This window comes from Sciurus vulgaris (genome assembly GCF_902686455.1).
Source record: "Sciurus vulgaris genome assembly, chromosome: 2".
NCBI lineage: Eukaryota > Metazoa > Chordata > Mammalia > Rodentia > Sciuridae > Sciurus > Sciurus vulgaris.
The window spans coordinates 138,966,787-138,981,513 of NC_136462.1; the positions used below are offsets into that span (position 1 = coordinate 138,966,787).

The window sequence follows — 14,727 nt, forward strand, 5'->3', positions numbered from 1 at the left end:
CTATTGTCCACCGCTAAGACCCACAGGTTCCGGCTCCTGTTGACTCCGAAGGCGGGCCAGACTCGGACAGAGCTGGAGCCTCAAATTCCCGGGGCTGGGCTTCTCCTTTCCGGCACCCGGATCCCCAAAGAAGGGAACTCGGACCTGAAGTGGTGTGCTGCCATAGGTCTGTTAGCAGACCCCCTGGCTTCCGGGAGGCATCACAGGCTAGGGTGCAGCCGAACGGAATCAAAAGCTCAGCATGCCAGGGAGAAGTGGGCTAACGTCTCCGGAAAGGGCGTGGTCCTCTCCACTTTTTTCCCCTGGGTCTCATCCCCAAAGGGATCCTCTCTGTCCGAGCTTTCAGCCGTCTGGGAAATTTGGGCTAGGGGAGTGTGGGCCATCTCTTCAGTCACCCTGCATTTGCCCAAGGACAGCTATGGGTCGCCAAGGGAGAGGGGGGAAGAGGAGTACCCCTTTTCCCAGTTAACCCCAGAAGTGAGGATGGAGAAGGAAGGAGGAGAGGACTCTGCAGACGCTGCTCAGCAAAACCTGTTGCTGGTACTCAAGCTGCCTCGTTCCACTCGGGGAGAATGTTGGTAGCCAGCGTTTCTCCAAGACGCAAGAGAGGCACGTGAGATGAACATCCGGGGAAGTGTTAAAACTAGCAGACACAGAAGAACATAGCCGGGGGTGTAATGGATGGGTGGGTGGGATAGAAGTCATTGGAAACCGGACTTTTCCCCACCACAAACCTTATTATGACTGAAATAGTCATGGACAACAGCAGACCTGGAAATAAGCTTACCTCTTATACCTATTTTAAGCAGTGGCAAACCCCTGAGATATCCAGGAATATGCGTAAAGTTTACTATAAAACAACACATCAGACAGCCTTTTTCAAAAGTGATTTTTTTGGTCCCCTGTCTGGGACAGATGCAGAATCTAGACCCTTCTCCAAGACCCGCATATACCTGCCCAATTTCTCTGCAGCCACCGCCCCCACCCCCAAGCCTTCCTTGCAGTTTTCTCCTGGAAGATGGAAGCCATTCAATGTCACCTAAAACCCCATACCCACTCCCAGAGCCTGGAGAAATTTGGTCTTCTCCCCACCCCCATCCCTAGCAATACTGCTACCACCAAGTCCAAAGAGTTAGTAAGATAATTCAGGGAGTCATGCAGGCACTGACCCTTCATCAAGGACTGCAGAGTTAGGCTGAGCTCCCAGCTATTATAGTGTGAGTTCAGTCTCAATTCCCAGCTGTGATCAGGGTTGAGGTCACCTGCCCAGACACACTGCAGTGGCCCCAACCAGTGGCTGACATCTAAACAGACATGGAAGCACACACACCAAAATGTCACCTTTTGGTAGCAGAGTCCCAGGCCTACTGGTCACTGGAGGGCCATGCTCTAGAGATTCAAGCCACCCCAGTGGTGCTTTTAAGCCAATTCAAAGGCCAGTGGCCCACACAGCAGCAAATGCTGGCAGTTAGGTACCAAAATAACATTCTTCATTCATCTTTTTCAAAGCTGATTTATAGCAATCGACAGGTTAAATTCTCATCTGAGTTCATTACTTTTAAAAGCTGTCTATTTCACAACTGTCACTTTTCATCACTTAGTTCAAATAAATACTTGAAGAAATGAATAGAAAGAGACTTTTAGATCATATTTATAATTATTGGTCACCACATTAATATTCCTAATGACCTGACCCTCTGAGTTTCTGTAGTCTCCTATATTGGGCTGAAAATTCCTCCAGTTAGGCTATAAAACTTCCGGGAAGGTGAGGTGGCCGGAAATATTGGCTAAAAGACCTGCAGCTGTCTACAAACCTGAGACCTAAGACCTGTGTGGGTCAAGCAAAACTTCCGTGCAACTGGAAGGGCCCATACTTTATACCCAAGGCCACTGGGAGGGGGACAGCTCAGGGATCTGGGGATTCTTATGGAACAGATACTGAAAGCAGGATCCCAAAGTAACAACCCAGCCACCTGCATTGCTACTGTTCTGACAAGCCTTGCTGCAAAACCAGGAAGAAATTCAGGATGATGGAGATAATGTTCATTACAACTGTTACTATTATCATTACTATTATTAATTCTCTTTGTTTCAAAAATGGATTTAAAGGATCCCCACAACCACAGATTAGTAGTGCAAAGTGAGAGGCATTTTCTCCAGGTCATCTTTGATTTAGAAGCTGTGAGACAGACACCAGGAAAGGCAGAAGTTATGTAGAAACAAAATCCCATGGATTGGAGTCCATTCAATAAATCAAAGTAGTTTCGTCGTCAATTTTACTGCCATTTACTCAATGCTGACTTTTCTAAGACTGAGAATTCTCTCTCTCTCTCTCTCTCTCTCTCTCTCTCTCTCTCTCTCTCTCTCTCGCACACACACACAAATCCGACTTTCACAAATGAAAGGAGAACAGAAAAAAATTACGAAAGAAAAGAGAAAAGGAAGGAAAATTACAGAAAAGGAAAGAAAAAGGAAGGAAGAGGAAATGGAAGAAAACAAAGGGAAAGGAGAATAGGCAGGAGAGCTGCTTATTTTGGGAGACAGACATCGTGCGCACAAGATTTTCTTTCTTTATTTTTCCATTAAAGAAAAAAAAAAAAAAAAAGGAAAGAAAAGAAAAGAAAAAAAAGTTGAAGTTCCCTGAGGCAGACTGGATGGATGATGCGCGACATTATCCTCGTGTTTCAGATCGGCATCCCGGGGTTGGGCGGAGGCTGACTCCGGCCCTTAGGGGCCGCAGCCATAGTCGCAAACGCAGCCGCTGCGGTGCTGTCGGCGGGGCTTGGGTACTAACGGATGATCGAACTTTGCAGATTCCTCCAGAGCAGCGGTGCCCAGAGGATGCAGCGTCCTCTGTCCCGCCGTGTTCCCCTCTGCCATCAGCCTCTTTTGGTAGTAACCTCGGGTCTTCTACTCTGAGGGTCTCTCGGCCTAAGCGGGTCTGAGTACTCCCGATCTCTACCACGAGGCTTCAGAACCCCTGCGTTAAAGTTGCTCGGTGGCGGCCGCTTTACTGCGGGAAAATTGCAGAGTCGCTCGGCAGAGGAAACCCGAGCGCGCTGCAGTACCCTGGAGCGCCACCTCGCTTCGGAAACTGGAATTACGCGGCCAAGCCTTCCTAACCTCCCGCAGCCCAACTTGAACGTCACTCAGACTTTTTTCCGTAATTAAAACCCTAAGAGAATCCAAAATCCACAGGTCTTCTATCCACTGGTTAGAAACCATTATCTGTGAGCGATATGCATATAGTGACTGCATTGGAATGAAATAAAATAACCGAAGAAGAAAAAATATACAAATACAATCTCATCAAATCCAAGGTGGTCACCAAACAGTGAAGCTGCTGTGGTAGAAAGAAAAAATAAGCGATACGTGTTCTCTAGGAGGCCACCAGTTCGACTGTCGTGTACGGAGTCATTTAGTTGTGGCCAATGCAAATATTTCCCATGAGACAAGTGCCTATGAAGTCATCCCCTCCCAATTATGATTTCCATGGAAATCCATTCATTCATTCTGGTGAGTTGGGCATCAGTGGAGCTTTGCCATACCAGTCGCCAGCCCATTGAAATCTTATTTTTCTCACTTTTGTACTTTGCTTATAAAATAACCACAAAATGCAGTCCTCAATATGTCCACCTATCAACCAGTGAAAGTAGCAATGGCAAGAATTACAAATTACACAGCATTTCTCCTCAAGATGACACTGGACATTTGGCTCTATTTTTTCCCCTTAGTAACTTAAGATGTTTGCCCCACTCTCAAACTCTTCCACAGGATTATAAAATACAGAAATTTTAATTTACTTACATGGTTTCATAAGTCTTTGTTTCAATTTACTTTCAAAAGTGTACCATCCCAGAGATAGGGGTAATAATAAAAATACATTTCACGTACCAAATACAGTTTTTAAAGCAGAGCATCTCTCTTATGATCCAGTGAGAACTGATGGAGGTACTTTGTTTTGGAAAGGTATAGAAACTTATCTGTTAAAATATCAATTACAAGTTTAATATATTTTTAAAAGGAGCTTAAGGGACTCTATACATAAAATGCTAAGTACACTGGAAAATATGGTATGGAGGTAGTGTGTATGTATTGTTGCACAAGTCCCTTTATTTCCCTGCTTGAGCAAACTTAAGGTGGAGACACTTTCTTGAGACTTTACACCCCTGAGTTGGCAGGGTATGCCCCCAAGGGCAAGGCAGGGGATGGAGCGAGTGCCCTTTATCCCTGTAAGCAGCCAGCGCTCCTCATTGCAGATTAGAGGGCTCTCAGAGCTCCCGCTCAGAAATTACAGTGCTGCAACCAGGAAAATAGCCAGGTTAGCTTTCTGGCTGGCTTGTCCCTTTTCCATCAAGCCAGGAAAGATTCCTGAGAGACCACACAAGAGAGGCCCCAATTTCCTAGCAGGACTTGAAGGCACATCCCTCATGCCAGCGCACTGAGAAAGGGGTGACTAGAGCCCTGAAAGTTCTGCAGCTTTCTGGGAGAGTGTGCTAACTTGGGGAAAATTAACTGTTGAGAGATCTGGGAGCGAAGAGACAATTCCAGAGAGGATCCAGAGGCCCACTGAGGGATGAGAGTGAAGGGAAGGGATAAAAGCATTGGAGAGGAGATTGTAGAAAATGATATGCTTGAATCTACATGCTCACAGTTTGGAGAAGAGTTTTCTAAACTGAAAGATGTTTAACTCCCCTCCCCCACTCTCATTTTTCTTTTACCTCTTCCTTTTTTCACATTCAGGTCTTCTGTGCTGCCTCCCCCACCCCCCAGATTGAATAATGCCTGGAGATGAAAATGATTTTTATTGCTATTACACTTCCTACCACAAGATGCAGCGCAAGACGGCAGAGTTTGTATTACAACTATGTCACAATGTTTCACTGATGCAAAACATGTAGCCAGAGGGTGTTGCTAATGACTCCTGGATTAGAGTGAGACTGAGACCCGGAGAAGGAGAAAGAAAGAATGGGAGACAGAGGAAGGGAGGAGAGAGAATTTCATTAGAGGACGAGGAAATCGCCACATAATTGGATCTTATATTCTAATCAAGATATATCCAGATTTCAAAGTTCTCTCCATGCTTGAGAGTAACCTAGAGAGAAACCATTATCCTTTTAAACACTAAAAAGGGTTTTTTTTTGGTTTTTTTTTTTTTTTTTTTTTTTTTTTTTTTTTGCATGTTAGTAACTAATAATTATTTTTACAACCAGTTAAGTGAGGAACTCTCCTTTGGAAAGAAGCAAACTTTGGAAAACGCTTAATATTAGGTTAAAGGCTTTTCCAGGAGCCAAGGCCTTTTGCAGGCAGGTGGGGGACGGGTAATCACCAAAGGGTGTACCGAGTGCAGGGTGGCCAGCAGAAGCTCAAAGCTAGCGCCCACAGAAGTGCACACAAATGTACCAATGCCTGTGGTTACTTGGTGGGGGCTCAAGGGGCCCCATAGGGACCACGGTGGAGCCCCGAAGCGTAGCCAGACGCGAGGTTCGGACTCTGCCCGATTTGGGTGAAAATGCCCCTCCGGGCTCGGAACTCCCCAGTGCCCTCCCCAGGGACCAGCTACTCAGGGAAGAGTGAGGTTTTGCGGGTCCTACCGTGACCTAGGCGGGTCCCACCGCCCTGCAGTCCGCTTCTGCACCCCGGGACACAACGAAGAGGGCATTCCCTCGGGGCTGCGGCCCTTTGAACCCGGCGAGCCCTTGGCTCCCTCCCGGTCGCGCGGAGCTCACTCGGGGCCCGGCCGCAGAGCCGAGTGCGGGTGGCGGGTGGGGTTGAAGGGGAATGGGGGAGGGGGAGGAGTGGAGGGGCGGGGGCGGGAGCCCGGCGTTAAGCCTGGAAGCCTGGCTGTTTACCCAAACGATTTTCCTTTCAGGTCCGAGACGCCAATGAGACAAGATCAAACTCCCCTCCTAACAGTGTGTGCGTGTGTGTATGTGTGTGTGTGTGAATGTGTCCTCTTCGAAAAGCGGGGCTTTGTGAATGCGGGCACCAGGCGCCGCCTGGGAGGGACCAGAGGCCGACCCGGGCACCAGCGCCTCCTCCCGGGGCCTGGGAGAAGCCAGGCGGAGGGCGCGGGGTCTGAGCGCATTGAGAAAAGGAGCCCCAGGCGCTCAATGGTCTGGACACAGAAGCAAACCACAGGGACACAGGCTGCGGAGAGCTAAGGGCCGCGTCCCCAAAGACCGAGTTGAGGAGACACATGATCGTGTGTGGGAGGGGGAGAATAATATGAATCGCATCCTTCTTCCAGGCTTTTAATTTCCGATCCTTCCAAAGCTTAAATCTAGCTCCTTGGGCCACTGATTTCTTCCTGACTCCCTCGCTCCAGATCTATTAACTGCAAATTAGGCCAACGTTTTGGCGATTACGGTACAATGCAGGCTGTGCTGTTAGACCTGCGTCAGGGTCCTTCGCACCGCAAAATGGTTAGAAATAAAGAGGGGATGGATAGTCTTTATTAATTAGATATTTGTCGTTTTTAAACAGGCTCAGACCCAAGAATATCCGTCAGATTGAAGGAGAGTAGTGGAGAGGGAAGTGGAGAGTAGGGTAAAGTCTGAGCAGCACAAAGCAGGTGACTGTCGTCCTGGCAGTGGCTCCTGTAGCTGCTCCAGGGGCTGAAATGTCGTTTACAAAATAATAACAACATTACTACTAGTATTATTGATAATAAAACAATCGGAAGGTAGAGTTAAATTTATTTACTACGGCCAAAAAATCTGGTAATATTGCTGCTATAACTATATTTGCTATCTCCCTCAACCCCCCATCCAGGCCAATTAAAGGCTTACCTAAAGAAATGCTCCTGGAAGGAAAGAGAGTCATACCAATGCTTCTGACTCAGTCTCTATTGCTCCTCCTGCCTCAGCCTGCTCTTGAGTGTCCCCATCTTTCCTGAACATACATATATCTCACTGAAGGATTCTTCCCTTTAAAAAAAAAAAAAAAAAAAAAAGACTAATGGACCATCATCCCTCTTCCCAGGCTTTTCTTTATTAAAAGGTCCCTCATCTGATGCTGACCTGGACAGGGCACATTACAGATCTCTGAGTCTTCTGCTCTGGTGGCCCAGGTCTGGACAAACACCTGAGGGAGGAACTGTAGAGGCTGAGGTTTTCTCCCATCATGTCAAGGATGGGGCACTGTTGGATCAAGGGCTCAGAGGGGGAAGAGGCAGCTGATGGGCCCCTGGTACTAGTTTGAGGGCTGTTCCAGGATCTTAGTTAGGCAGTGGTTGGTCTGGGACAGATGATCCTGGGGTTGGGGAGGGCACTCTTAGAGGAAAAAGATGTGCCTAATAATGGTAAAAACAACAGCTAATGTTTATTGAGTGCTTACTACATGCCAGTCACTGTGTCCATATTCCTCAGAGTATCCAAACCTAAGGACAAACAATTGTGGGCCAAAGCTTGGGTGACCAGACCAGGGTAAGCAAGCAGCCAGGTAAGTGGAGTTGCATGGCTGGAGGTCAAGGTTTCTGCTCCTCAGTGCACTCCAGGGCCCAGGGCAGTAGGGTGGTGTAGTCATCCATCAGCCATGCAGAAAGGACCTCCCCACTTGACCTCGGTGCCTCCTGACAGCCTCTGGTCTGGAAAAGGGAAGCCAACGAGTTCTATTCATGTTCGTTCTTCTTCGCGCTGGAATCCTGAGAAGAAAGTGGATTGGGCCGTGAGGGCCGCGGAGGCCAGACCTGGGCAGGTGCGGAGCCTCCTGCTTGACTAGCAGAGGTCAGGACCACAGGCAGACCCAGGGCTCAGCGTCCTACTCCTCCTCCCGCCCAGGTCGCGGCGACACGGTTTCAAAGAGGTTCGCCTCCCTCGGGTGCCAGGGGGCGCTTCTCTGACTCAGGCCCCTCACTAGCCATGGACGGAATCTCAGGCGTTCGGCGCCTGGTGCAAGTCTAGGGCACTGGCAGGACGCGGCCCAGACCCTCTATGGCCCCACTTAGGTCGCACTCGACGCCCCACCCTGTCGGGTATTCCAGCATTCCCAAGCGGATAGAACCGGAGTTTTGCTCTGTTCTCTGCCTGACTTTCCCATTCCCCTAGATCAGGGGTCTGAGACTCGGTGATAACTGAGTGCGGTGCCGGCGAGAGTGGGAAAAGCAGGTGCTGCGCCCCGAAGAAAAAGGCCTCCGCTCTGGGGATCCTTTGGGCCTAGCCGCTGCGCCTTTCGCACTCGCCTCCACCTATGCAGAAGAGGCACCAGTAGGTGGAAGCGTAGATGTAGGGAGACTGAAGCAGCGAACTTCTATTGATCGCCGAAAATAGGGCATAGGCACAACCGGGTATCTGTTCCAGAAATATAAAATCCGGCCCCCAGCACTCTTCGCCAGAATCCAGCCATCCATCCGCCCATAAAGGACACATTGTTTCTGAGTTTATTCTTTCTCATCTCATTGCAAATCACCTGGCAGTTAGGAAACGCTGGCCCCTGATACCGACCTGCAGACGTTCCTCCTTTTCTTAAAAACGTTCCTGTCTTTCCTTCTTCCGCTAGACCCCAGGGAGAATTCACTGGTTTTAACATTAAAAAAAGAAAAGGAAAAAAAAAAAAAAAAAAAAAAAACACAAACTTTAAACTCTCTCTAGGTGTGAAATGCAATAGAAACTTGCGGAGGCTCTCAGCTTTTTACACTCACTCTTGCTGCACCTGGAAAGTCAGTTCTGCGAAGAAATGGTCTTTTTCTGCAGTGTAAGATTTACCTATCACAAGTAACAACAGTGGTGGGAGAAATAACCCCAGCTTGAGAATATTGATAGATGATAGGAGCGATATTCACAATCGATCCTTTAATAGGCAGACGTCATAAATCATGTTCAACGTCCTGGCAGCACAGTACTTCACTTAATAATATAATTAAGATTAAAACTCCAGGGATATTGGAGGCAGCGGGTATTGATAGCTTCAAAAATTGCATTCTGGATATGATGGTGGAAAGCGGCAGGAATACCCCCTTCCCAAAAGATGAGGTCTTCCTGATGTCTCTCTCTAACCCCTTTGGCCCTGCTCTCCCCCCACCACACACACCTTTTTTTCCTCACAAGTAATACTGACTTTGGATGAGTAGGTCAGCTTCCTCTCCCCACCCCAAAATAGAGGTTAAAAAGAAACAGGGTTTGAGTATGATATGGTTCTTGGACTTGGGACTCCTTTAAAATCTTATCCCTTCAGTCATGAATATGGAGTTTTAAAAAATGTTCATGAGCCCTAACAAATGTTTGTTCCTTCAGTACACTTAGACTGCTCAATGAAGTTTTCAAAATTACATATAAATCACTGAACACAGGAAGCTGTGCCAGTCCCCTGTAACCCTGGAACTGGGAACAGCCCGAGTCGGTCTCCCACTTCCCTGTCAAAGTCATGAACCTCAGGATAGAAACCAAAATTTTACTTGAAGAGTAAAACCCGGGAACAGGATTCCACTCAGGGTGAAAGCCTGCTCTTGGTATCTGGAGTAGAGCTGATTGTAAGTGCAGCTGAAATTATTTCAAAGACTGGAATATTAATCAAATTAATCAGAGCTGACAAATGAGAAATATCTGAAAGTCAGTGGTAATTTACAACTTTGTTATTAGTTAAGAATTGTCTGCCTTGTAACAGTAATTAATAATGCTTAGAGAGGAACCATTTGGAAATCCCCCTCCTATTCTTTTCATTTTCCTCTGTCTCTTAAGGAAGGAAAGAGAGAAAGGAAGCAAATGAGTGATCAGTAGAAACAGGAAAAACACTGAGTTGTTTGTAGGGAGAACAAAACTAGAAAATATAAAAGAAAGGGGAAAAAAAGATTAACCCCATGGAAGGCCACAAGGAAATAAAGAAAATGCAGGAGGAGGGGTAGTAAATCAGAAAATGAATTCTGTAACCATACGCCATGAGCAAGCTGGCTAAAGGTTGAATTTCAAATGGCCCAGAAACCCCATCAAAATGAACAGTGCTGCTAAAATATCTCAAGAGTAGCTCAGCTCTGAATCCAGGCAGAGCTCAGGGCATTGTCTGTTTTGTTGTTGTTAACAATGTATTTCTTTAGAGCCCAGGAGCAGACGTGTGCAGGCTCTTTCCCAAATTCCATCCCTGGAGACCAGACTGGCTTTCATGTTTCTGGTGTCAACTCCCTTGGTTATAGACAATCCCCCAACCACACACCCATCTTACATTGATTATTAGATTGTTTCAGCCCCACCTAAACTGCATCCAAAATAATGACTTGTTGAAAAACTATAAATCATTTCAGTATCTAAGTTTGGAAAACAATTTCATTCAAATGGCTTGCTGTGGGGGAAAAAAAAAAAAAAAAAAACTCCCAACATTCTGCTTGCTGAACTACTTCACAGAACTTTTATCAGATGAGAAAAAAATTTCAGGTTGTTTAAAAAAAATAAGATGAAGGAGGGGGCAAAAACTAACTTTGGTAAACTTTATCTGGTCATTATTATAAGCCCCAGTTTTGTCTCATTGAGCCCAGACTGGGTTGACAAAAGGTAGCTAGAGATTGAGATTTATTGGTCTCTAAATGAAAAGATTCATTTGATATAAGAGGTTAACTCAAAGTTCCTACACCGTGACTAGCTTTGGTAAATGCCTCTGTGGAGTCAGCACAAAAGCAATTTCAAAGAAATCTTTAAAATGTGCAGATATAGACACACAAACACACTTGCTCACTTAAGCCACAAATGAAATTCTCCTTTATCATTTCTTTGGTCATTACAAACCTCCAGCATCTTTCTGGGTGGCTGGGATTTTATGTTCCCTATCCCTCAGACTTTTCCATTTTGTACCTTGGCTTTTACTGCCTCCATTGAAAGAACAGGGCTAAGAGGAAGCAAGCAAAAAGGGAGAAGTGAACTAATTCAGATAAAGCAGAATACATTTGTAAATGAAGCACACGAAAGGGGAGAAAGAGATATGGATGGGAGAAAGGGCTCTAAAATAAAAATAAGCAAATTGGTAAGAAATTGATGAAATGGTTTTCAGTGATGAGAGCCTCTGGATCCAATAGGAATCTGACAGAATGGAAGGTTTTGATGAGGGGATGGGAGTGTGTAGGTGGTGGGGGAGAATATGCCAGGGACAGTGAGAGGGGCATTGGGAGAAAACAACAGCCAGGACCAGAGATCCTGTGCAAGGAGCAGACCATGGAGATGCTAATGAGGGAAAATTAACCTTCGGGTTGGGTCTGTGACATGGGCTCTCCACTGAATGTCTGACCCAGGGGCTGCCAGCAGCTTCCCTCTGCACCAGAGAAATGAGATAATCGCCTTGAAACTCACTAGCCTTGATACAAACAAGCTCCAAACCACGGTTGTGGTGCGTAGACAGCAGATCCTTCCAAAGAAAAGAGAAACAAAAAGCAACCAGAGCCACAAACAGGTACAGAGAAAACCTGTACATTTCGGGACATTTGTTCTAACCCAGAGACAGACTCCAACTGGCTCATTAAAGGGAGGGAGGTGCAGGATCTGGGAAATAAGAAATATCTTCATCTCTCCTGCTCCAGTCTGTCACCAAAGGCTAGGATAACTGGGATTTGGTGAGGCCACACAAGGGATAAATGGATTTTATCTCCAGGAACATGGCCACAGGGCCAGAAGAATATTGCTTAGCTATAGAAAATAGAGTGGGTATGTGGAGTGGGGTGGAGCAGAGACCAGAAGAGTACACACAAAAACACTAGCAAAAAAATACATTCAAAGGGACATTCTTTAAAGTGGTTCCCTGTACAGTACACACACACACACACAGTTTAATAAACAAGCAAGCCAACAACCAAACACACATCAAAAACACATTTGCCATTCTTCTTGTCCTACGGAAAGGGGGTTTGGAATGATTGTAGGGTCGTGGTAGGGACCCATCTCTGTCAGCATTTTGAGGAAACCTTGAAGTCCGGGATGGAGAAAGGGCCGGGAAGCTGCGAAGCAGGAGAGGGCTCTCTGCAGAAAGCTAAGGGGTCGTGTTTCCAAGTAGAGACATCAGCAAACCGCAATCTTAGTGACAATGACAGCACAAAATTATGTTTAATGTTGGAAGAAGGAAAGGGGAAATATAAAATTAGCGCAGAGAAAATGTTTCCCAGACCTTCCTCACAATTAGAGCAGCAGCATATGGATAGGCACAACTGCGGGGGTCCATGGCGGGGAGGCTGTGACTGACCCCGGGCACCACACTGGGTGAGGTAAAGGCCCCTCCCTCCCCAGGAGCCCTCTCTCTCTCTCTTGGAGAACAGGAAAGCTTCTTGAGGAAAATTAATGGCACTCAAACCAATCACTTCACTTGGTTAGGCTCCTTTTTGGGAGAAGGGTTGTTCTAGTCTTCCCATTCTGGTGGAGATGACAGTTCAACCACCGACCTGCTTAGTCCCAAAGCCACAGGGCTTTTTAATTAGTGATGAGGCTGACCGAGTCTGGCTGACAGAGAAGAAAATGGGGGTTGGGGTGTTTGAAAGAGCAGACCCAAACCCCTCCCCTCTTCTTTCAAGAGCCTCGGGAGCTGTAGGCAGAAGATGCTGAGGGGAAATAAGAATAAATTAGCTGCCCCTCTTTGGAACTTGCTATATCAGTCCTGCCTCCTCAGTCACACAGTTGGGCAGCACCCGACAGCCTTCCCAAGAGGCACTCACGTATTGATATGTTCACTTCAGTACCAGACCTGGGCCAAAGGCATGCAAACAGTGGTCAGTCAAGGGGACTGACCCAGAGAGGGACAGGGAGGTGGGAATAGTAGAATTTTCAATTTTCTCTGGTGGAAGAAGCAATTTTTGTTCAATTCGGGAGATTATTCCCTAAACTGCTTATTTATAAACAGAGGAGGGTGGGGGAAGGGAAGGATTGCCTTTTTGTTGTGGTTATAAAGAATATAATTTTGCCTTTTTCTGGAAATCACTATTATGGTTTCTCATAGTGTCAAGCAAGGGGATGGGGGATAGAGTGGTGAATGAAAATTCATTTTAATGAATTTAATACAAAATTTAAAATAAATTCATTTAAAAAACTAAATCAGGTATGTAAAAGTGGATGAGAAACTGCAGTAAAAGAGAAAGAAAAAATATCCGATATTTAAAGGTGAATTTGTAGAGAAGAATCAGGGAGGGAAAACTGGGGGTGGGAGACAACTGCCATTAGCTACGTGGAGGCTACACAACCTTAGGGAAAAAATGGGGGGAACAGTTATACCCAGGGGTTGTAGTTTTACTCTTCGATTTTAGCAACAAGTATCAAAAGATCTAAACTAATTGATTGCCAAGTTCCTTGGCCCTTCTCCAAAGAGCAATATAGATTTAATTGTATGTTGCTTAAAACTCCATTTCTCCAACAGTGTGAAGCATGTAATAAAAGTCATAAACCGTATCGGAGGTTTTTTTTCCCCCCACAAGCATAAATACTCAACTGACACTTGGAAATCTTAGCTAATACTCCTAATGGGTTAAAAAAAAAAAAAAAAAAAAAAAGGCATCTGAGAGGGGTAGCCACATAATAAAATCTAAACTGTTAATCCATTTTAACTCATTCAAAAGAACCTGTGGTTGCGGGTGGGTGTTTAGAAGAGGAGGGGTCGTGGTGAGAAGACCCCACATCAGACACCTGACTTGTTCAAATGCGGTCCATCTAAACCACATTTCCCTTAAGGAAAGAAATTCTGTCCTTCAAAAAGACACCAGAAATGCCTCCACCAGAGAGAACGGATCTGAAAGTTGCAGTCGAATTGCCTGGCTAAGCTCTCTCCCGCCAAGAGACTGCGAAGCAACTCCGCGGCCCGTCACTCTCTGCCCGCCTCAACCCAGCTTCCCCCAGGGAGAGAGGGGGCTGGAGACGCGGCAAGAGCACTACTAGCAGCACCGCGAAATACGTCCTCTGCCCCTCCCAGTCAGCTCCCTCCACCCCCCACACACATTGTCCTCGGTTATCCCTGAGCACCAGCGGCTGTTCGCCTTTCCAAAATCAGCCGCGGCACCCCCTCCGCCAAAGAAATCGCCGAGAAGGGAAGAGTCCTCGTCACGCCTGTGATTTGGTTCGGGATCAACCGCTACAGCCAAGTTCGCGGTCGCCATCAAGCTGGCGGTTGCGCGCGTCGCGGGCCGTGCCCTGTCGTGGCCACGCCGGCCGGCTGCAGGCGGAGATCTGTAAAAATCCACGTGAGCTGCCCCCTCCTCCTTCTGCCCGCGGCCCCTGACATTGCAGCATTGAAGCCGGCCCGGAGGTCCCCGAGGTCTCTGAGTGTGACAGTACTCAACATAGCGGGTAGATGGCACAATTTTCTAACATTTAGAGAGAGGAACCCACGCTGGGAGCAATAAGTCCATTTAAAAGCCCTTTATTTAAGAGGAACAAAGATAACTGACAAGCGAAGTACAGAGACATCTCAATGAAATTTTCAAAGAAGAAAGAGAAATCAGAGGCCAAAGCAAATGCGAACTGGGCTTGATGGAACAGGCCAGCACTTTACTCCTCCACGGGAAAAAAGAGAGAGAGAGAGAGAGAGAAAGATAAAAGACAAAAAGAAAGGGATGGTGGTCAATGGGTTGTGCGTGTTAACGATCACAGTCCAAAACTAAATTCTGAAAAATCCACAGCCAGAGTAACTTTAAAATGACCGGGTGGGCTCGGGCAGGGGTAGTTGGGGGAGAAGCCAACTCAGTTGGGTGGAAAAGATTTGAAAGTTTTGCTCCCATCTTGGAGGTTGCTCCCCAATCTTTGATAAAAGCCGCCTCTGCTTTGGCTTGGTGAAATG

At 46.7% G+C, this 14,727-nt stretch overlaps 1 long non-coding RNA gene across 4 annotated transcripts in view; it reads right to left on the minus strand.

Moving 5' to 3' along the window:
- LOC306654368 overlaps nt 1-6,919 on the minus strand; it is a 51,103-nt gene extending 44,184 nt beyond the window's left edge. For all 4 annotated transcript variants that reach the window (XR_013761947.1, XR_013761948.1, XR_013761949.1 and 1 more), the window contains exon 1: nt 5,595-6,919. This is a non-coding gene — a long non-coding RNA (uncharacterized lncRNA). The remainder of the gene's footprint in view (nt 1-5,594) is intronic.
- Nucleotides 6,920-14,727: the final 7,808 nt, after the last annotated feature.